The 24,592-nt window shown below is 40.6% G+C and overlaps 1 protein-coding gene across 12 annotated transcripts in view; it reads right to left on the minus strand.

Annotated features, from left to right (window-relative positions):
* EPB41L2 (erythrocyte membrane protein band 4.1 like 2) overlaps positions 1-24,592 on the minus strand; it is a 212,386-nt gene that overhangs the window by 110,366 nt on the left and 77,428 nt on the right. Inside the window, exon 1 of one of the 12 annotated variants that reach the window (XM_018053208.1) lies at positions 14,021-14,039. The exons of the other annotated variants lie outside the window; for them this stretch is intronic. The gene's annotated coding sequence lies outside the window, so the exon portion shown is untranslated. Of the gene's footprint in view, positions 1-14,020; positions 14,040-24,592 lie in introns of those variants that run through there. 12 annotated transcript variants of the gene reach the window in all.

Below are 24,592 nucleotides of genomic sequence, written 5' to 3' on the forward strand. Positions count from 1 at the left end.
CATCCTAAAGGAGATCAGTCCTGGGTGTTCACTGGAAGGACTGATGTTGAAGTTGAAACTCCAGTACTTTGGCCACCTGATGCAAAGAGCTGACTCATTTGAAAAGACCCCGATGCTGGGAAAGATTGAGGGCAGGAGGAGAAGGGGACGACAGAGGATAAGATGGTTGGATGGCATCATCGATTCAATGGACATGGGTTTGGGTGGACTCCAGGAGTTGGCGATGGACAGGGAGGCCTGGCGTGCTACGGTTCATGGGGTCACAAAGAGTCGGACACAACTGAGCAACTGAACTGAATTGAACAAAGAACTCTTACAACTCAACAGTAGAGAACAAAAAAGAATTATTTTTTTAATGGGCAAAGGCTTTGAGTAGAATTCCTCCAAAGAAAAAATGACCAATAAGTACTTGAAATGATTCTGAACATTATTAGTCATTAGAGAAAAGCAAATCAAAACCACTATGAAATACCACTTTACATCCACTAGTACAGCTATAATCAAAGACAATAACACATACTGGTAAGGTTGTTGGAAAACTGGAACCCTCAACATTGCTGGAAAGAATGTAAAATGGTGCAGCCACTTGGAAATCAGTTTGGCAATTCCTCAAAAAAGTAAACATGAAGTTATTGTATATCCTGGGTATACACACAAAAGAAAAGAAAATATATGTTTACCCCAAAACTTGTAAATGAACTTTCCTAACAGCATAATTCATAACCATCAAAAAAATGGAAACAACCCAAATGCCCACCAACTAACAGATGGATAAACAAAATGTTGTCCATCTATACAACAGAATTGAAGCAGTTTTGAAAAGGAATGAAGTACTGATACATGCTTCCATATGAACCTTCAAATCATCATGCTAAGTGAAAGAAGCCAGATTGTAAAAAAGCCATTTGTATATAATTTCCAGAATAGACAAATACTCAAGAGACGAGGAGTAAACTAGTGGTTGCAAAGGGCTAAAAGGAGTGGAGAATGGGGAGCAACTGTTAACAGGTACAGGGTTTCTTTTTGGGGTAATGAAAATATTTTGGAATTCGACATGATAGTTGAACAACCTTGTGAATATACTCAAAACCACTGAACTGTAAACTTTAAAGGGGTGATATCTCAATTAAAAAATAACTTTTAAATTGTTATATACTTCTAATAGGCAAGCATAAAAACATTAGTCAGCCTATATTTCATGGGCATAGGGCTTTCCTGATGGCTCAATGGTAAAGAATCCACCTGCTATGCAGGAGAACACCTACAATGCAGGAGATGCAAGTTCAGTCCCTGGGAGGGGAAGATCCCCTGCAGAAGGAAATGGCAACCAACTCTAGTATTTTTGCCTGGAAAATCCCATGGGCAGAGGAGCCTGGCGGGCTACAGCCCACAGTGTTGCAAGAGTCAGACACAATATAGCGACTATGCCACCAACCACCACCACAATGCCCCAAGTACTAAGCACATGAATAAAGACTACCTTCAAGGACAGTGGGTAAGTCAAAAGCATGCTGCTCAAAGAGCACAGGATGAACACTTAACCAGGATTAGGAAGAGAGAGTTATCAGACAAATCTTTCTGCAAAAGTCAACATTTGAGTTGCTTTAAAATAATGGGTCAAAATGGGAAACATGTGCCAGACATAGGCAAGTGTGTAGAAATATGAGAATACTCCTCCCGCAGGAAACTTAAAAGTACTGAACAATAACACACTGTACAAGTGAAGTGGGGGCTTGTGAGTGGAAGGAGGAAGGCGAATTGGTGATGATGAAGTAGGAGAAAGAGGCTGAAGCCAGAACACAAAAGGTTTTGCGTGTCATGCTAAGAAAGGTCTGGAGGCTGATTTAAAAGCAATGAGAAGTCATATAAGAGTTTCAAGTAGAGGAGTAAAGTAATCAAATTCATATTTGGATGAAATGAGAGAAAAGAATGAGATGAGAGGGTGAAATACAGGATGAGAGAAAAGAATGAAATAGAAAGGTATCTAGGAGGCTGATACTATAATCTAAGCATGAGAAGATGATGGTCTACACTATGGCAGAAGCAATTGGGTATAGGATAAGAAATGAATCTGATGGTCAAGACAAAGATGGAACATGACGTGTCATCTATCTGAAACCAGCAAGTCAATGAGAAGAAAGAGTCCAGGAAAAGTTCTAGGTCATGAGAGACTGAGATGCTGTTAGAACCATTCATGGAAATAGGGAACACAAGGAAAAGAAGGTCTGGTCGACATAGACTTGATTTTTAGCTTATTGTGACTAAGAAGTCTGTGGAGGTGTTCAGCTGGCCACTTGACACACAAGTCTTACAGGGAGACCACATACACACTAGAGACACAGATTTGGAAGCTGTCATCACATGAGAGAGAACTGGAAGCACAAGTAACAGTGACATCACCGAGGGAAAAAGGTGTAGTTTGAGCTTCGAGGGCTCTGAAGAGAACCCTTCTAACCACTGATATTTAAGGGACAGGTAGAGGGACAAAGGTGAGAAGAAACACACAGTAAAACAAGATTAGAGCATAGTAATGTCCTTGAGGGCAATGCTACAGAAGAGGGAATAGTTAGGCAACTATATTAAATATGTGTCCATCCCGGATGAGCCCCCCCCCAAAATAAATAAATAAATAAATAAATAAATAAATGTCCAATCTTACACCTTATTTTTACATGCATGAAGTTCAAAATCATGTCTTCCAGTAAGACTCTTATATGAGTACTTGAACTAGCTCCATATTGCACAGAAAATCTTTTTTCCTTCTTTAAGGTACCATTTTCCAGGTACCAATTAAGTGGAAAATACTATTTACATTGATCATGAAATGAGCAAAGCTGACTTTGGGCAATACTCTCTCATTACATTTGAAGAGCCAAATCAATGCCCTGGTAAAAATTAAAACAAAAATGCCTCATACTTTTCTAAGCCAACCAAGATAACTGGCACTTCTTGAACTACTTTAGCTGTGAGAAACAATCTGGAGACTGATCAACTAAAGCTGATTTGGGTCAAAATATTTCAGAAGCAATGAAATATAAAACTGAAGTTTCCACTACTACATTAAAAGTGTTCAGTTCAGTTCAGTTACTCTGTTGTGTCCGACTCTTTGCAACCCCATGGACCGCAGTATGCCAGGCTTCCCTGTCCAACACCAACTCCCAAGCCTTGCTCAAACTCATGTCTATCAAGTCAGTGATGCCATCCAACCATCTCACCCTCTGTCGTCCCCTTCTCCTCCTGCCCTCAGTCTTTCCCAGCATCAGGGTCTTTCCCAATGAGTCAGTTCTTTGCATCAGGTGGCCAAAGTATTGGAGTTCCAGCTTCAGCATCAGTCCTTCCAGTGAATATTCAGGACTGATTTCCTTTAGGATGGACTGGTTGGATCTCCTTGCAGTCCAAGGGACTCTCAAGAGTCTTCTCCAACACCACAGTTCAAAAACATCAATTCTTTGGCACTCAGCTTTCTTTATATTTTCTTTATATTTAAAAGTATTAATATTTGCATTTTAATCATAAAATCTATCACTGCTTACCGGGTCAGACATCACATATATGATTTCTGCTTCTCACAACATCCCACAGGGTAGGTATTAGCCCCACTGTACAGTAATAAGTGGAAGAGTGACTTGTTAAGTTACTTGCTAAGTGACTTGTCTAAGGCCAATGAATGGAGGACCACACAGCTGTGTACACCTATATTTTGTTATGCAGTCACACCTCCATTGTATATCAAAGATTGAATCAACCAGAGCCAATGCCTTAGTCCTCAAAAGAAGATTCACATCAGTCTATCAAAACGACTACAGAATAACATGACTCTATTCTGTGATTTGCTATAATTAGCCCAGCGTACGTGTGTGTGTGCTCTGTTGAGTCTGTCTCTTTGCAGCCACATGGCATATAGCCCACCAGGCTCCTCTGTCAGTAGGATTTTCCAGGCAAGAACTCTGGAGTGGATTGCCATCTCTTTCTCCAGGAGATCTTCCCAATCAAGGAACTGAACCTGCATCCTGTGTGTCGGTAGGCAGATTCAGGTTCTTTACCACTACACCACATGGGAAGCCCTCCCCTCCCGCAAATAAGAAATGTACAGAGGCATTCTCACCACAAAGAAAACCATATCTGAAGGCTACTACCTGGCCATGCAGCCACCATTGAGCTGATGGATCAAAACCAAGGACAAGGTGCTACCACAGACACAAAGAGCACAGATAAACCACACTGCAACACTAAGCCTCACAGAGCAGTCCTCTTCAAGCACAATGTACTCGCTAGATTGTTTCAAGAATTTCAAAGCCAAGCAGCGTTGCCCATCAAAGGGAAATTACAACACAAATTACAATGGAAATGGCTAATTGGATTGCAAATATTCAACAATAAGGGTGGATATAATTTATGTAAATAAGTACCTTCTTAAAATAGTTTCAAGAGATCGTGTTTAGATCAAACCTAAACACTACCTTCTTTGTTGATAAAACAGTTTCTTGAACAAATTACCACCATCAAGAAAACATGATTATAGCACATCCATTCACCATAATTATCATGCCTGTACCACTCAGAGTTCCAAATGTGCATAAGCCTTTAAATACCACTGCCCACTAAAATGGAAACTCCTCCACTAAAATGAAAGCCCCCTGAGGGTTGGAATCTTGGGATCTTTCTTTTATTTCACTGCTATGTTCCCAGGATCTAGACTGGCACAGAAGGGACATCAGATAAATATTTACTGAATGAGTGTTGTCTTCATTTTATCTTATCAACAAGGAAACTGAGGCTCAGCAAGACTAGGCTGAGCCTGAGACTCTGCCTGAGATTACAAAGCCAGGTGGGCAAAGCCAAAACCAGAAAGCACTCAAACTCAAGCAATGCTCATTCCACTAAGCTTTAATTACACATACCTAAAATCCATCATTAATATAGTTACATAACATACTAAGTAAAGACCACCCTACTTATCAGCAACCAAAGAGAACACTGCTGTGAACAGTCAGCCCATTAGACAGGCATGAGCTTTTGACACAATTACCATGTTGGCAAGCTCCATCTGGGTTGATAAAAGCATTCATTATTGTAATAGCTCCATGAGAAAAAGCACACATCATTTAACACAGAACCAAGCAGAAAACTATCATCAACAGAGGAGCAGCACAGGTTAGGTAAAGAGCTGTGTTACATGAAACTACTCTTTTTTCTGATGTTTAAAAGAGGAGGCAGGCTCCAAGGTGTTGTCACTACCACTAGCCTAAACTATCTGCCCTGTAATATTATGCTAACACCATTAGCAAAACACCAGCCCATAAACAGAGGACAACAGTAAGCAAAGCCAAGCAAGAAGATACACAATCAGAACACTCCTACAAAGAACTTCAAGCAGAACTTCATGTTCATTACTGGGTTCAGATGTTTCCTTAAAACCAGCGCTACTCTAAGAGCCCTCACTGTTAATAAAATCCCTGTCCAGGAGGAAGAGGGCAGGAGCTGCTGCCCACTGAGTAGCTCCCATCCTCGGCTGAGATCACAATCAACAGGAGCTCTTTGATTTCTAGCGTTATCCCATTCGCTAGGGAATTCAAGATTTACAGAATGGGGAACGTGCATTTCTAAACTTAAAAATGGGGGTACAGGTATGGAAAGAGGCTTTCCTTTGAGACAGAAACAAGACTGTGCAAGAAAGACAATTAAACTTTAAAAATATTGGCAACGTGTACAGTTCCAATTTGGTCACTTTCCAGTGTGACAAATCCTGTTTTTAATCCATCATTGTGACTGGGCAGAGGATATGGGGAGCCACTTTCTGATACACACAATCACTTTCTTATGTTCTTCTCCCCAAACGGCCTGGATCCCAAGAAAAGGTCTTTTAATACACCTACTACCTTCCTTTAATGCATGGAATGTGAGAAAAACAAAACAGCAACCTCCAAAAATGAATGACTAAGCAGTTACCTAACTCTACTTAGGAAGTAATAAGAGCGATGCTTCTCAAACAATTGTCAACATTTTCTTTAAGAGGAGGAGGGAAGATGAGGAGGAAGAAAGGGAGGAAAGAAGAAAAATATCTGGAGAGGGAGAAGGAATAACAAAAACAGGCAGGCCGAGAGCTGACTGAAAGTAATTCCTCTCCTTTGTAGGTTTATTTTTCTTCAGTGTCAAAAGGTCTAGAAAATACTATATCCCATATCCAAATACATACAACTATATTTCAAAGGGACTATTTGTTAAATTATCTATGCAGTGAGGGTAAACAACAGTTATTTTTTAAATAATTCAATGCTGCCCACCCTAGTTACCTTAATAACACATTACATCGTTTGTTTGGTTTCTTTTAAAGGGATAAAGGGCCTATAAGAGCGACAGAACTATTCCTATAAAGATATAAGTAAACATCTGGTTTAAATTAAACCCACATATACAAAAGATATGAACTGTAGCCCTTTGCTAACTCAAGTCTAGGCAGGATCGGATTACATTCAGAGCATGAATTTCCTTCAGCCTTTCCACTACTTTTTAAAAGAACTCAAATTTTGTTCAGCTTTTCTCTCTTTTCCACATGCATGCCAGTAAAGGGTGGCTCCAGGTCAGGCCACAAGGTAATGGCATTCTGGTGTAAGGTAATCATGGTAGTTCCCCACCCCTTGCCAGGAAAACATGTAAAAGTCTGTTGGTGGGCTCCTGGGGAAGGACGCTTCTTTCTAGAAAGAGCCACAAGAAGAGAAGGCCCCTCTCCTGCCTCTAAACATTGTGTATGTGATTCCCAGAAATGCTGTTGCCATCTTGAATAATCCATGAGGGAGAAAGGCCTGGAGACAAAGTGAAGTATAGCAGGAGGCACTGCAAAAGTTACAGAGAAGAGGACCAGCCTACTGTGCATGCTACTAGAGACCAGGCCCTGTATTCGAGCTTCCCATTACGTGAGATAACATACTGCCCCCTATGGTTTAAACAATTAAAGCAAGGGGTATAGTTACTTGGAGTCACTATTAGTCTCTGCATATTCTGAGGCAAGAGAAACTAAGCCCTAAGAAACTAGGAATACATATAGTACCAGCTCAGACAATTAATACTCCCCACTGGGTTTTAGAGCCCTCCTGCCTAAAAGCCATGGTTGTCCAAATGTTTCACTTTTTCCACACGTTCAATTTTTTAAAACCTAGTATTAGAGTTAATGGTCTTCCCTGGTAGCTCAGCTGGTAAAGAATCTGCCTGCAATGCAGGAGACCCCAGTTCGATTCCTAGGTCAGGAAGACCCCCTGGAGAAGAGATAGGCTACCCACTCCAGTATTCTTGGGCGTCCCTGGTGGCTCAGATGGTAAAGAATCTGCCTGCAATGCAGGAGACCTGGATTTGATCCCTGGGTTGGGAAGAGCCCTGGAGGAGGACATGGCAACCCACGCCAGTATTCTTGCCTGGAGAATCCCCACGAACAGAGGAGCCTGGCAAGTTACAGTCCAAGGGTCATAAAAAGTCAGACATGACTGAGCAATTAAGCAAAGCATAGCACATTGGAGTTAATATTAGAGAGATAAGCCATTAATTCGTCATTCTATCAACTCTAAATAAAAATGAAACAAACTATCTTAGAGTTCAAAGCATGATTCCCCTTATTCATACACTGGAGAGGAGGGTATGTGAAAATCAAGGCATTCTTCTCCACAATGTCCAAGCCCCAAAACACCTAAGATAAGTGCTAAGAATCTGATTTGTTAAAAGCAAGTCTCTGCTGTTCTCATTAAGAATCAAGTCAAGAAAGAAATCTGAGCAAGGCAAAGTCTTTTCCGCAGGCAACTAGGGTCATCCTAGGAACAGTTGCCCTTTCCTGGAGCTCAGTATACCAGAGGCTGTGCATAAATCATTAAGGATCCCAAAGCTACATACCATCATTCTCATAATCAAAATGCACATAAACCTTGTCGTTAGGGGCACTCCAGCCTCACACCCTCATCAAGGCGATAGAGACATTCAGAACGCTGTTGGCTCCTTGTTAATCAATTACGAACACTGAGTTGTGCGGTCAGAATTATCAATGAACTGTGTTTGCTTCAATTCCTTCTCTCAGATGGAGCCCTGAATTTTTGTAAAGGCCAGAGCCGGAGCTACATTCTTTGTGTGAGAAACCAACTATAATCTTTGGATAAAATAACATGATGGTTTGAAGATCAAGTCTAGGAACTATAGAGACCAGGGTTAGGATTCCAGCTCTTGTCTCATACTAGCCACGGAACCATGGACAAGTTATTGAGACTCACTGAGTCTCAGTTTCCTCATCAGTAAAACAGAGATATTTATCCATACCCACTGGGTGACTCTAAGGGTTAAAGTTAGACTTCCCTGGTGTCTCAGACGGTAAAGCGTCTGCCTACAATGCAGGAGACCCGGGTTCAATCCCTGGGTTGGGAAGATCTCCTGGAGAAGGAAATGGCAACCCACTCCAGTATTCTTGTCTGGAAAATCTCATGGATGGTGGAACCTGGTAGGCTACAGTCCATGGAGTCACAAAGAGTCAGATATGACTAAGCAACTTCACTTTCAAGGGTTAAATTAGATGCCATACATAAAGTGCCTGGCACAAAATAAATTCATAATAAATGCTAGGTCACGGTCATCATAGAAGGATTCTAAAAAAGAAGGGACAATATCTGTATCTTCACTAAGGATATTAATAGTAAGAACAGAAATAACAATAAATAATGATAGTATCAGCTATTGGCTGAGCACTCTTCTAGAGATTTTACATGAAGCAATTCCTTTAATACTCACAACCGTTGTGGGAGAAACTAAAATGACTTCCATGCTGCAGATGAAGAAGGTAAACAAGGATCAAGGAGGTAAATGAGGATCCACAGCATGAGCAGAGCCACACAACCAGTAAGTAAATGGAAGAGCCAGGATCCAAACCCAGGCCATCCGGTTCCAAAGACTTCAGGCAATCCCGCCAGCAATCTCAAACAACTTCTCTGCAGTGTAACCAGCATCTAGCACAATTCCTTAAAGTTCATTACTTGTTGAAAAACAAAGATCCATAAACTATTACTACCATTTGGTGGTCTACAATCCAAAGCAACATGTTTTAACAGAGCCCCTGGTAAGTTTTACCCACTTTCAAGATGTGAGTTACATCAGCATCTTAGCCCCTTCTCTCAAACAAATGTTTTCTGAGGACTGTCATAATCTATGGACCAGACATCAGTAACACAGATGAAAGAAGCCTCCTCTCAGCCTCGTGGGGCACAGAAGTAGCGATATTAGCAGCAATACATATTTAAACCACTCGCCATTAATTCAGAACTTTTGGTAATTTAAATTCAGAAATCACAACCAGTTTGAAAAGCTGACCATGGTTTTCTTTACAACCACCGCTGTCACCTCTTCAGGAAGTCACACATGGGAAATCTTGGTTAAAGACTCATAAAACACAAACAGGTATCATGCTTTTTAAAGAGCACTTAATTCTCATTCTCAATTGTATTTGCTAGGAATATATTTGCTCTCTAGCAAAATTTAAGTAATTTGAATACAAAGCCTAATAAAATAGCCCTGGTTATAAATTTCTTCAACATCAAAACTCCAAAACAGGGAGTTTAAGGGAGATTGGACACAGGTATATTTATGGCTGAGTCCCTTCGCTCTTCATCTGAATCTATCACAACATTGTTAACAGCCTATACCCCAACACAAAATAAAAAGTTAAAGAAAAAACTTCCAAAATAAATTGTCAGCTAGGCTGACCAATAGGGAAAATAGTGACTGAAGGATGAGCAAAGAGTTAAGAGGAAAAAAAGAAATACAAAGGACCCATGAAATGTATGAACCCGTGAAAAGATGCTTACCACACTCATAGTAAAATAAATACAGGCTAAAATTTTAGCATGGAAAAATCCAAAAGCTTAATCATGTAATCACTGAGCAAGATTATGGGAACAGAGGCCATTCTCAGATAATTGCCAGTAAAAGAGTAAATTGGGACAGATCCAATGGGAGTCGGTTTGCCAACAGCTATCAAAGTCCCAAATGCGTACACATTCTAAACCAGTTACTCTGCTTGTGGAGATGTATCCTACAGATGCATCTGAATATGTACAACACTTATGCACTGATGATTCCCTATAACACTGCTTGTAACAGCAACAGATCGACATCCACCAATAGGTGACACTATGCGACCTTCATACAACAGCATACTATGCAGCTATAAAGAAACAGAGGAAGGTTCCCCCCATTACAGAAGTATCTCCCAGTTACACAAGTCCAAAAAGTAAGACTGAGATAGCACATGAGACATGCTGCACCTTGTGTGCTCAAAGTAATGTGTGTGGGAGGTGTACGTATGTGAATCCACGTGCACATATCTGCCTATATAAGCATAATGAAAACAGCAGTGATTATGGGGAATGAAAGAAAGAGAGGAGGGTTCCCCCTATTACAGAAGTATCTCCCAGTTACACAAGTCCAAAAAGTAAGATTCAGATAGCACATGAGACATGCTGCACCTTGTGTGCTCAATGTAATGTGTGTGGGAGGTATAAGCATGTGAATCCACGTCTGCCTATATAAGCATAATGAAAACAGCAGTGATTATGGGGAACGGTTGACGATCGAGTAGATGAGGTGCAGAGATGCGGATATGGAGACAGAGACATCACTGAGTGGACGTTTGCAAACTGAAGACTTAAATACTTTTTTAGGAGGATAATACTTCTACATTAAAATATCTTATGCATTAAGTGAACCCAGCCCAACTGGTCGGCTTTCTTGGAGACAACCTGAATGCCACACTGCCACAAGTGACGATGTCACCTTGACCTGTCACATAGCTCTGACCTCACAAATGAACAGTCTGGGTGCAAAAGCCTTCCAATCTATTCCAGTTCAGCAGTAGCATTAAGACAGCCTAAAATAAAATTGATTTCTTAGCATATGACCTTTAAGATTATCTCTACATTCTCAAAAAGAATGATTTTTCCTAGCCTCTGATTCAGCATACTTTACAAACCCTCACCTTACCCTGCATAGCCTGTTCTTGAAAGCAGGAAAAGCTCAAACACCTAAGCTTCTAGAGCAGCCAGACAGACATCTTTTAAGAAGTACTGCAAGTATTCATTTCATAAAATTAGTAATAGCCCCTAGAGTTCCTTAGGAAACCTTGCCAGCTTTTTATCCTTCTCAGAGTGGAGCTAAAACAAAAATCTGTCTTTTGCTAACAAAAATATTGGTGCCTACACAGGTAGGCAAAAAAAAAAAAAAATTAGTATTCCTTTTTCTCTGCTGGAGGAGTTGGAACAGAGAACTTGGAAATAATTTCTCTGAAAGTTGAGGAAATGTTTTCAAAGGAGAGTAAAACAGCATGGGAAGATTCTTATTAAATTCCTAAGCTGGTCTCACACAAACATCTCCAATCTTGGTCTGCAGCTTCTTCTTCATTTAGAGGAAAGGGCAGGAATAAAATTGGCTTGAGCAGCATGAGGACGTCGTGTTTCCTGTCCGCACCGCTTCCCCACCCCGCATCTGCTCCTGTGCTTCCATGAAGGGGGTACTGTTGTGCAAATAAGTAACTGCATGTTCATAGTGCACGGGTAGGCGGCCGGTAGTTTATTGATAACGGTCTTTTGTGATGTTCCTAGCGTTCGGGGAACATTGCTTTGGACCACCATCATTAAACAGAACGTTCTATAGAGAAGAAAAATATACCTACTTGCAGTTTCCTCCAGTGATGTCATAACTAGGCTCCCAACAGCAAAAAACACCACCAAAATTCTCATCTTGTCATAAGAGATATCAGGGAATACACTTCTGAGTCATCCCACAACCACTTTCTGCGAGGGATCCTTACCCAGCCCCAACATAAAACTCACCTGGTATCAAGCAGTCATCTACAACCAGTCTAACATTATTTCTGTGTGAAGTAAACTCTAAATTCTTTAGCTAAAAAATAACAGTGGTTCAGGAGGCTTTTCCCAAATAAGCTAACAACAAATCCACCAAGGTTAGCTGCACAGGATAAATGCACAGGCTGCAGACGCTGCATTTTAATAGGTCATAAGACAAAAGCCTGTCAGACTCAATCAGCTCCCCACACTATGACAAGGCCACCAGGCTGGAGCCTACACTGATCTCACACTTTCAAATCCTCTTCTCCATAAGCTTTGGAACGCTGTAGTTGACAGGCATAAATACCTAAACCTTGTCAAAAAATGGAATTCACTTTTTCAGTTTTGATCGTTAGCTCCTCTATCATTTTAAAATATTTACAGCACTGCCAAAGAGTTACGTCAACGCATAGCATGTATTCTTAAAATATGAGACTATAAACGGAACGATTTTTCTAGCTTAGGTAAGCAGATCCCAATGTGAAGGCCAGTCCTCCAGTTGGTCGGCTGAAGGTGCCGTAGACCATTAGCACATGGACCCTCCAAAGCGTGATAAAAGCAACTTTCCCCAGGCGGGAAAAGCTGTAATTACAATGGAATTACAGACATGCCATCTGGAATGCTTAAAAACTTTTTCTTTTCCCCAAGTAGTTCTACTCTGAGCATTAGTACATTCAAAACTACTTAGTCAAAGTTTTAAACAACTACTTTTTAGGTCATGCTGGCTAGGGATAAACTTTCACTTTGGTTAAATATATTTGTTTCTTTGGAGGTAAGATTCTCAAAATGCAACATCTGTAAACATGATTTGGGAGAGAAATCTACTGGAGAATATGCTAGGTATTCCAACCCTTGGAACCCATCAAAAATTTCAAGGCAACAAAATTTCAAAGTTTAAAATTTCCCTTTCCAACTTTCTTTGTGATCCAGCTATGATGTTAAACAATAGGTCATCAATATATCATACAACGTGTACTAGAACACTCCAAAAGAGACAGTCCATAGGGAAGGTGGGGGTCCTATGAATGACTGTCCAGGTCATCAGCATCAATTTCATAGACATTTATTTCCTCACCTGAGGTGTCAATAGTTTGAAGAGACAATTCTTTGCTAAACCTAAAAACAGAAAGCTTAAACTTCACAAGTATATATGCACCACCACCACCCCCCCAAACACTCAGTAATTTCCTCAAGGGTCTAAGAACATTCTGGGCAATGTCAACAGTAAAGAAGGAACTTACATATGTAATCTGGTCATCACAATGGTACTGCTTTTCATTTTGTTAGAAAGAAGCAACGTGACAAGTCTCTTTTCGAAGGAAGGTTGTTAGGCAGGTAAATTTTATCAAGAAGAAGCATGAAGAAGACTTTCTGAATTTGGAGGTTTGAATTTGGGCAACATGGTGGGTTTTCACATTTCTTCAATGTGACAACATATTAAATATTCAGTAAAAGAAGTTGACATCTATTATTCAATTAATATTTACTTAGGCCGTGACAGCATTAAAACAATATATAATTCTTGATAGCTCTTAATGACCATTCATCTGTAGATGTCAAAAGTAAAAAAGCAAATTCAAATCTCTGCTAGCCGTAATGTTCTTTAATCAAAGGCGTTAATGTTTCATTTTCATGCTAATTGAAATCTATCATCTTTTAACATGCTAAAAAGTAACTGTATGCTATTAACCTTACATAGTCCTCATTGTGCCTTAGGCATGATTCATTTTTGTACAGTATATAGTACCACTGAATAAATCAATTGTGAAACAGTAGAAGAAATATCTGAAACCAGCTGGCTCCACTATTCTCATAGGTCAAACCTAAAAAGGCAATTATGGTAAAGATAACTTGATAAAACTCAACATTTGCCTTAGAAAATGCAAACAAATAGTCTAAAAATACATACACATTTTTCACAGGGCTTGGTTCAAATATAACTGAACATATTCCCTTGCCAGATAGTGTACATAATCAGATTCCATCTACTCTGTACTCTCTGTACATGAGTACTGTCCAAATTTTCAGTCTCCTAGATACTGACAGTCCAAAAGGCAAACTTTTTTCAAAAGCAAAACCGAGCATATACCCCCCAAACCTAACTGCTACAATAGAAATTTCCTAACACTCACTCCCCACCTCGAAATACATACGCAGTTTTATAGAAGTACATGGAGCCCGCTGTCTGCTGTTCCGTCATTAGAAAGCTGTGGAAAGAGGATGGAAATCCAGCTTCCAACTGCTTAATGAGCAAGACTAGCCCCACCCAGGCCAGACCCCGCTGGAGAAGGGCATGCTCAGTAGAAAAGCCCAGCATGGTTCCAAGCTACTTCATTCCTCAGCTAGAAAACCCACATGGGTCAAAGAAAAAGTCATCCTCTTGCTGTCTCTTCTACCCACTAAATGAAGGACACTCTACATAAAGAACGGTTTTAATGGCACAACTGTAATCCTATGATTATAACTGTTTACAATTCTACTACTGCTAGGAAATTTTTCCCTCGTTTTTTTGTATCATTTTTACATTGCTTTGAATCTGCACCCCTCAACTTTGTTTTTATTTCTTGCTATTTTAATCCACCCTATAAATAGACACCAAAAGTACATGCATATAACATATAGTCTACTCATCTTTCTTGATAAAACTGGTATATATATTTTGATATAGAAAAGCCATTCAAATACATATATATTTCATTTTTATATATTGAAAACAGGACTATTTGGATTGATTTGTAAGAAAATGTGCTTATTCATTCACACGGTATTTAAAGGAAGGCCCGTTTCAATCTAGATTTATAGATGCCATCATATTGTTACAAAGCTGATAAATTCTTGTTTTATTATTATATTGACATCCTAAATTGAGCAATGATGGATACAAAAAGTGAAATCCTACATCCATTTGTCATATGAATACAAATACATATGGAAGCAAGGTAAATTTATAGTCACTAAAGGGAAATACAATTATTCTAAGATTCAGGTCAGAGAGCTTTGAAAAACACCAACCTTTCTTAATTCTACATTACCATCCCCCTACTCCCTTACATTTCCACATTAAATTCTGGTTGGTTTTTCCCACAGTATAGATATTTACATTAACCAGTGAGGACCAAGATAGACTCTGCATCTAGGTATACATATTTACATCTTGACCCTGTTACCATACCACACTGCTCTCCTACCAAACAGTTCTTAAGTCAATGAGGATTATATGTTCACATTCACCTACAGCGGTCTTTTTTTAAAAAGAATTATTACAAATAAAACATTAGAAAATTAAATGAACAAGATATCACTCATACAAACTAGGAGGAAAAAAAATAAGTTTTCCTTTATAGGTACTTAATGAAAATATGTTTCAGTAGCAGCTCTGAAGAGATTAATCTCTGTCAAAATGAACAAACACAAACAAAAAAACTCATTCTATATAATGGAAGTAAACTTCACTATCCACCCACAAAGCTTTCCCTGGTTCACAAAAGGGCAATATGGTGAGTTTTTTAGTAGAGCTTTATTGACTATGCCAAAGCCTTTGACTGTGTGGATCACAATAAACTGTGGAAAATTCTGAAGGAGATGGGAATACCAGACCATCTGACCTGCCTCTTGAAAAACCTGTATGCAGGTCAGGAAGCAACAGATAGAACTAGACATAGAACAACAGACTGGTTCCAAATAGGAAAAGGAGTATGTCAAGGCTGTATATTGTCACCCTGCTTATTTAACTTCTATGCAGAGTACATCATGAGAAACGCTGGACTGGAAGAAGCACAAACTGGAATCAAGATTGCCAGGAGAAGTATCAATAACCTCAGATACACAGATGACACCACCCTTATGGCAGAAAGTGAAGAGGAACTAAAAAGCCTCTTGATGAAAGTGAAAGAGGAGAGCAAGAAAGTTGGCTTAAAGCTCAACATTCAGAAAACGAAGATCATGGCATTCGGTCCCATCACTTCATGGCAAATAGATGGGCAAACGATAGCTGACTTTATTTTTCTGGGCTCCAAAAATCACTGCAGATGGTGACTGCAACCATGAAATTAAAAGACACTTACTCCTTGGAAGGACAGTTATGACCAACCCAGACAGCATATTAAAAAGCAGAGACATTACTTTGCCAACAAAGGTCCATCTAGTCAAGGCTGTGGTTTTTCCAGTGGTCATGTATGGATGTGAGAGTTGGACTATAAAGAAAGCTGACTGCTGAAGAATTGATGCTTTTGAACTGTGGTGTTGGAGAAGACTCTTGAGTCCCTTGGACTGCAAGGAGATCCAACCAGTCCATCCTAAAGGAGATCAGTCCTGGGTGTTCATTGGAAGGTCTGATGTTGAAGCTGAAACTCCAATACTTTGGCCACCTGATGCAAAGAGCTGACTCATTTGAAAAGACCCTGATGGTGGGAAAGACTGAGGGCAGGAGAAGGGGACGACAGAGGGTGAGATGGTTGGATGACATCACCAACTCAATGCACATGAGTTTGGGTGGGCTCCGGGAGTTGGTGTTGGACAGGGAGGCCAGGCATGCTGCAGCTTATGGGGTCACAAAAAGAGTCAGACACAACTGAGTGACTGAACTGAACTGAACTTAGTAGAGCCAAATTTGTTTAGTCTATCTTTTATTCAGATTGTGTTTTTCGCACACTTGTTAAATGTATTTTTAAAAACACAGAAACGGCAATAGAAACAGCAGAAGGATGGCAAATTTACTTTGGTATACTGACTTAAAAAAAATACTGGCTCCAAACCTTTTTTCTAAAATGTACTGCTCCATAGGGCTTCCCTGGTGGATCAGACAGTAAAGAAGCCACCTACAGTGTAGGAGACCTGGGTTCGATCCCTGGGTTGGGAAAACCCCCTGGAGGAGGGCATGGCAACCCACTCAAGTATTCTTGCCTGGAGAGTCCCCGTGGACAGGGGAACCTGGCAGGCCACGGTCCATGGGGTCACAAAGAGTCAGACATGACTGAGCAACTAAGCACAGCGTTGCTCCACAGAATTCAGAAGTCTCAGCACTACTGACATACAGCACTGGATCCAATGAGGCTGACATCGGTAGATCTTTACCATCTGTCCCAGTCAACTCTCGTCACCACTGTGCCTGCCTTACTTCCTAACTCCTCTACTTCCATCAACCGAATTATATCTCCCCAACATCCATATACTGAAGCACTAATCCCCAAAGTGATGGTATTTGGAGGTGGGACCTTTGAGAGATAATAATTAGATTTAGGTGAGGTCATCAGGGTGGAACCATCACGATGAAATTAGTGGCTTTCTAAAAGGGACGCCAGTGAGCTTGCTCATTCTCTCACATTCTCACTCTTGCTCACTCTCTCACCTTGCTCTGTAAGGACACAGACTAGGCAGCCATCTACAATCTAAGAAGGGAGTGTTCACCAAAAACTGACCATGCTGGCACTTGATCTTGGCCTTCTGGTCTCCAGAAGTGTGAGAAAAAAGACTTGCAGTTTAAGTAAACAAGTATATGGTATTTTGTTATGGAAGCCCAAGCTGACCAAGGCATCTACTTTCTTAATCATAGAACCCAATGCCACTGCTCAAGCTCCTCTGCTTGCTTCAATCCTGCCCATGAGACATTGGATTCTCATTATTCAAATAAAGGTTAAGAGAATTAAGATAAGAGGTGAGTTTTGTGGCTCTCTGATTTGGAAGAACAAGTCATTAAGAAAGTGGATAAAAGGAGAACCCAGAGAACGTAAAAAGTTTCCAAAACTCATATACTTAATAAGTGGTAGAGGTAGAAATTACACCAGTTTAGTCTGCTTCAAAACCAATACTAGTGGCATTGAAGGTATAGTGGACAGCAGCTTCCTTCAAAGCCAACACACTTTTCCACCAATGTTGCATTACCTCAATTTCAACACCCTTGTTTACTAGATGAGTAAACTAAACCCAAAGAAGTGAAATAACTTATAAATTAGGTTACTCTGTGGGTTCTTGGCAGAGAAGTTACAAACTAGGTCCAGTATCATTTAAATTATTTCCAGTAAGGCTTTAAACACATTAAAATACATAAAATACATATGCTTTAAGGTCTTAAATATAAAAAATTGCTCATATAAATGTGTATCTATTGCACCTGTATTAGGAAGATCCTAAACAGTCTTGCTTTGACACTGTTATTGTTTCACGAAAAGGGGAAATTAGTTTATCCTCAAAGTACTACTTCAGTATTCAAGGGAGTTGGTTGAGCATAGGGTGGGGGATATTTTTCCTATATTTGTATAGTTAAGTTGATATATGGCCAGTGCATTTTCTTGGTAAAACTCTATTACTCTTTGCCCTGCTTCATTCCGCATTCCAAGGCCAAATTTGCCTGTTACTCCAGGTGTTTCTTGACTTCCTACTTTTGCATTCCAGTCCCCTATAATGAAAAGGACATCTTTTTTGGGTGTTAGTTCTAAAAGGTCTTGTAGGTCTTCATAGAACCGTTCAACTTCAGTTTCTTCAGCATTACTGGTTGGGGCATATACTTGGATAACTGTGATATTGAATGGTTTGCCTTGGAGACGAACAGAGATCATTCTGTCGTTTTTGAGATTGCATCCGAATACTGCATTTCGGACTCTTTTGTTGACCATGATGGCTACTCCATTTCTTCTGAGGGATTCCTGCCCACAGTAGTAGATATAAAAAGGTCAGTTTTCATTCCAATTCCAAAGAAAGACAACGCAAAAGAATGCTCAAACTACCACACAATTGCACTCATCTCACATGCTAGTAAAGTAATGCTCTAAATTCTCCAAGCCAGGCTCCAGCTATACGTGAACCGTGAACTCCCTGATGTTCAAGCTGGTTTTAGAAAAGGCAGAGGAACCAGAAATCAAATTGCCAACAACCACTGGATCATGGAAAAAGCAAGAGAGTTCCAGAAAAATATCTATTTCTGTTTTATTGACTATGCCAAAGCCTTTGACTGTGTGGATCACAATCAACTGTGGAAAATTCTTCAAGAGATGGGAATACTACACCACCTAACCTGCCTCTTGAGAAATCTGTATGCAGGTCAGGAAGCAACAGTTAGAACTGGACATGGAACAACAGTCTGGTTCCAAATAGGAAAAGGAGTACGTCAAGGCGGTATATTGTCACCCTGCTTATTTAACTTCTATGCAGAGTACATCATGAGAAACGCTGGACTGGAAGAAACACAAGCTGGAATCAAGATTGCCGGGAGAAATACCAATAACCTCATATATGCAGATGACACCACCCTTATGGCAGAAAGTGAAGAGGAGCTTAAAAAGCCTCTTGATGAAAGTGAAAGAAGAGAGCGAAAAAGTTGGCTTAAAGCTCAACATTCAGAAAATGAAGATCATGGCATCCGGGCCCATCACATCATGGGAAATAGATGGGGAAACAGTGGAAACAGTGTCAGACTTTATTTTTTTGGGCTCCAAAATCACTGCAGATGGTGACTGCAGCCATGAAATTAAAAGACGCTTACTCCTTGGAAGAAAAGTTATGACCAACCTAGATAGTATATTCAAAAGCAGAGACATTATTTTGCCGACTAAGGTTCATCTAGTCAAGGCTATGGTTTTTCCTGTGGTCATGTATGGATGTGAGAGTTGGACTGTGAAGAAGGCTGAGTGCCAAAGAATTGATGCTTTTGAACTGTGGTGTTGGAGAAGACTCTTGAGAGTCCCTTGGACTGCAAGGAGTTCCAACCAGTCCATTCTGAAGGAGATCAACCCTGGGATTTCTTTGGAAGGAATGATGCTAAAGCTGAAATTCCAATACTTTGGGAACCTCATGCGAAGAGTTGACTCATTGGAAAAGACTCTGATGCTGGGAGGGATTGGGGGCAGGAGAAGAAGAGGACGACAGAGGATGAGATGGCTGGATGGCATCACGGATTCGATGGACATGAGTCTGAGTGAACTCCAGGAGATGGTGATGGACAGGGAGGCCTGGCGTGCTGCGAGTCATGGGGTCGCAAAGAGTCGGACACGACTGAGCGACTGAACTGCACTGAACTGAACTGAAGTTGATGGATAAATAAAATTAAACCCAGTAAAATGATTTCTTGACTTGTACAAAATGTCCTATTTCCTGACTTTGAGGAAAAGGAATATAACTGAATAGGATGCAAGGATGCAGTAACCTGATGGTGACTCAAAGCTCCAAGACTATACAGGACACAAACTCTGTGCAGAAAATAAAGTTCTCAGTGTCACAGAAAGACAGTGAGCAGAAGAGCTCCTTTCAGTCTCCCCTCTCCCCATTATTCATCTAGCCTCCATTGAAGAAGCACATATCATCTGTCAAACCAGAAAAAAATCAAGTATGATTTTCTAGCATAACCCTAAAATAACCTAAAAAGTATTCAAAAAATAAAAAATAACCTCTCTGTTTTTGAACTTTACTGATTTCACAGAGAATCCAACTTTGCTATATACCAATCATCAAAGACTATCCTTCCTGAACAAAACGTGGAGAAAAGTTTTATGATTCTCTCAATCTGGATGAATTTCAACTTGTCTATAAAATCTTCTAACAGTCCACATTTCATAGGATCATTGCCATTTGATGTTGACAAAAAGAAAACAAACAAACAAACAAAAAAAAAACAGCTACTACACTAGTTCCACAGCCTCTGGCTAAGTTATCTTTTGACCACACACCGCAGTTTAACTTTTCTCAGGCACTGAACCCATAATTTACACAACTGCACATAAGTCACTCACAAAGTTTCTTTCCTACCATGTTTTGTAAAACGTAACATTAGAAAGTACTACAGATTTATGAGACTCTGGGCAAGAAAAATTCCATATGACCCCAGATTTTTACAGGGGGTTTGGAGAGAGAGAGCAGGAGCCGGTACAGGAGGGAAGCAAAAGAATAAAGGGATGGCAGTTGGGACTCTCTAAACAAAAAGTTAAATGTTCTGAAACCATCTAAGAAGTGTTAGGACAAAGCAGTAACAAATGCTCACCCACCCCCCCTTTTTTTTTTAAACTTCAAAAGTCAAAAGCATCATTATCAGAATTACACATTCAGACCAGTACAGTAATTCAGCATTTACTTTAAAATGTATTACTTTCATTTCACTTACAGCTGCGAAAACTTTGCTGAGATCCACCTCTGCCCCAGACACTGGTCTAAGCCCTCAGGACTGGAAAGTTCTTCCCCATACCAGTCCTCAGGGATTTCACAGTCTAGCAGGGAAGACAGATGCATAAACAAATTCTTATACCACATGGGACAAGGACTGTAACAGGTACAGTCAGGACACAGCCAAGTGGACAAGTTCCTTAGGGAGGACAAGGAAGGCATTGTAGGCTTACAATGTTTAGGCTCATTCCTCTCTCATCTGAGATGAACAAATGATTCTGCTAATATTGTGGTAATGACTCTCCTTCCCTTACAGATTAAAAAAATAATTATCACAAAGCCCATCACATACAAAGCAGAAACAAAGATCCTGCTAGCATCTGGGCAATACCATCCACATGACCAAGCAAAATGGGATTCTTATAAAACAAATACAGAATCAGAAGGGATCCCAGCTCTTATGTACCTCCTGTCCTTGCCTTTCACAGACAGGGAACCTGAAACCCAGAAGTTAGGTCACTTGTCAAGTTACACAGTAAATCAGGAGTAGAACCCAGGCTGGATGTCAGATTCTGCCTAATAACTCTATTTGCCTTTCCCCACTGCAGACTGTACTGCCTGGATGTGAGGGTAAGGGCCGAGACACTCTTGAGAAGATACCCAGCAACAGAGACCTTTTATGGCTGTCCAAGGGCCAGAAGAAACAAAGATCCCTGATGCTAGGCATCCAGCTGACCCCCCAAAAGCTCCCCAACTCTGCCCTATCCTCTGGATCCAAGAAAAACCCTACACCTTCCTGCTCGCCCAAAAAGTACATTTCCAAAATAAAGAAGTCATTGTCAAGAAATGATCTAATCTCCCCAATCTGCAATAACATTAAATTCACACGCGAACAGTCTGGACATTACTCCATGTTGTCACTTAACTAAGTCTGTAAAACGAAGGTACCAGCAGATAAACTACCTATATAATGGGATTCTTGTGGGCATCACAGGAGAACCTACACGAGAGCTACTAGTCAAGTGCAAAATGTTACATGAATGCAAATGACTATTAAACACACAATTTCAACCATCAAAACAATCACCTAGGCTTTCTCCTCAAAATGGTTGAATATACCATTACACTTATTAAGTCAAACATTAACCTACAGTAATCTACCACCATTTATTTTTTCCTCAACTTGTAGAAAGAAAACTGCTCCCCTACCCTAAGCTACCCTCCATAGTTTCCCTTCTTTTCTTTCTTTCCCTTTAAAACAAGCACTACCATTTCCAAGACCCCTACTAGAACCACATAAACAGGAAACCTGCCAACATAAGGCTCTTATCAAAAAACATGTTGTAGAAAGTTCATCACAGCAGACAAGCCACAGAAATGTTAAGGTGCATGCAACGTACAGTGCCCAGCTACTTGTCAGGCTCTGGGGACATAGAACCCTATCTGGGGTCCTCTCCTCATTTCGCTTGCATCACTATCTTCCTTTAGCCTGCCATCTGCATGGTTTGGGCACTTGTTTGAGGATCCAGTGTACCTCCAACCCTCCACATCTTTATTACCTCCATATTTTGAAACTGTCACTCCACTCACTTCTTTCTTTCATTTCTACAGAAACTTACCTCTCCAAATTTGAATTATGAAAGAAAACCCTAAGCACAAGTGCTAATACATTCTCAATCCATAGCCCCTCCCCCACCTGAAACAATAAATATCCAACATTAAGCTAGAGTGGGGCCTTCCCTGATAGCTCAGTTGGTAAAGAATCTGCCTGCAATGCAGGAGACCCCAGTTCAATTCCTGGATCGGGAAGATCCACTGGAGAAGGGATAGCCTACCCACTCCACTATTCTCGGGCTTCCCTTGTGGCTCAGCTGATGAAGAATTCGTTTGCAACACGGGAGACCTGGGTTCTATCCCTGGGTTGGGAAGATCCCCTGGAGAAGGGAAAGTCTACCCACTCCAGTATTCTGGCCTGGAGAATTCCATGGACTATAGCCCATGAGGTTGCAGAGAGTCGGACACAACTGAGTGACTTTCACAAGCTAGAGGACTCACCATTATCTGTATCTATGAGATCCTGAATTCCATAATTTTAGGCTTTGCTAAGATCCATTCATTCAACGAGGAATTACCCTTTTTGTCTACTGATAGCTGTTCAGGTTACACACCTGTATAAAACTTGGCTCCAGCAGTGCAAGAGAAGAGTATTTAAATAAATACACTACAAAGAGAACAGAGCTAAAATATAGGCATAAACATTTCAACAGTAACTGACTTGATATGGGAAGAATGCTTCCCAAGGTGACGTTGACGCTGACCTTGAAGGAGAAGGAGGGCTGATTGTAAGCGGGTTAAAGCACACTCCTCACCGTGGGAATAGAGAGTGAAGAAACAGAATCACCAGAGATAAAAGCATTGCTGAGAACAGCGAGTCCACACCTCATCTGCCCAGAATACAGGGTGGGGAATGGAGGAAACGGGACAAGGGAGGTAGTAGCCCAATAATGAGTGATGAGCACGCTAAGCTCAGATGTTTCAACTCTGTCCTGAAGGCAATGAAAAGTAAGATTCATTCTGCATTTCGGGAGAATGACTTCGGCACTCACGTGATAACAAACGCCACAGTAAAAGGAAACTAGTTAAGCAGAGGCTCCGATGATCCAGAAAATAGCATCAAAAAATGACACGGAGGCAACAGGGAAGCAAATGAAGAGATGAAGTCAGTAAATATTTAGTAGTTAAAATGGACAGGATTTGATAAAAGAATTGAGCAGTGGGAGTCAGGGAAAACAAAGTTTCCAGGTTCTTGGCAGTCAAAGGTCAGACTGCGGGAACATGAACCTAGAGATAGATTTCCAAAAAGAATATGAAAGACGGATGAAAGAAGCCCAAGCTTCCACTTTTAACACATTTGGACTAAGTGACTGTGTGACATCTGGGTGGAAAATCAGGCCAGCTGGAGATATGTGTCTGAACCACAGAGCCTAGGTTTCCATGCTAAGATTTGGAACTGCTTGGTCAATCAGCGTAATTTGAAGCTATAGAAGAGATGAAACCCAAGGCAAGACAGAAGTCAAAAAAACAAAAATGCTCGTAGTAAATAACCAGGCAGGGAGCAAAGAACCTATGAAGGAGGGTGGAAGGATCAGAATAAGATAAAGACATCTAACCAAGCAAGTGTTGCCCCAAGAGAAGAGCTGGGCTGGGAGCAAAGGACAACAGGCGAAGGGCAGAGTGCTTCTAGGACCAAATAAGGCTTTGCAGGCATCATGAAAGACTGCTGATAACCTCAAAGAGCAAGTCCAGTGGACAGTAGCAGAAAAAGACAATTGGCTAACGGAAAAATGCTAAAGAGGGGGAGTATGAAAAAGGGGTAAACTAATCTCTGAAATTTAGTGCCAGAGAAGAGTCTGGAACAAACGATAGCAATAACAACAGGAGGTATGGCTGCGAGGCAATCTACCTATACAGGAGATGTTTGGGTTATTTTATTTGGTGCAGGCTTTTGGTGGGAAAGACAAAGTAGGGAGAGGCTCAAGATACAAAAAAGAGAAAGGAAAATGAATGCCAGGAAGTTCAGAAGAGAGAAATGCATCTAATCTGGGACGGCATGAGGGACATGTCTAGCCCAGGGACCA

This window comes from Capra hircus, chromosome 9 (genome assembly GCF_001704415.2).
Source record: "Capra hircus breed San Clemente chromosome 9, ASM170441v1, whole genome shotgun sequence".
NCBI classification, from domain to species: Eukaryota; Metazoa; Chordata; class Mammalia; order Artiodactyla; family Bovidae; genus Capra; species Capra hircus.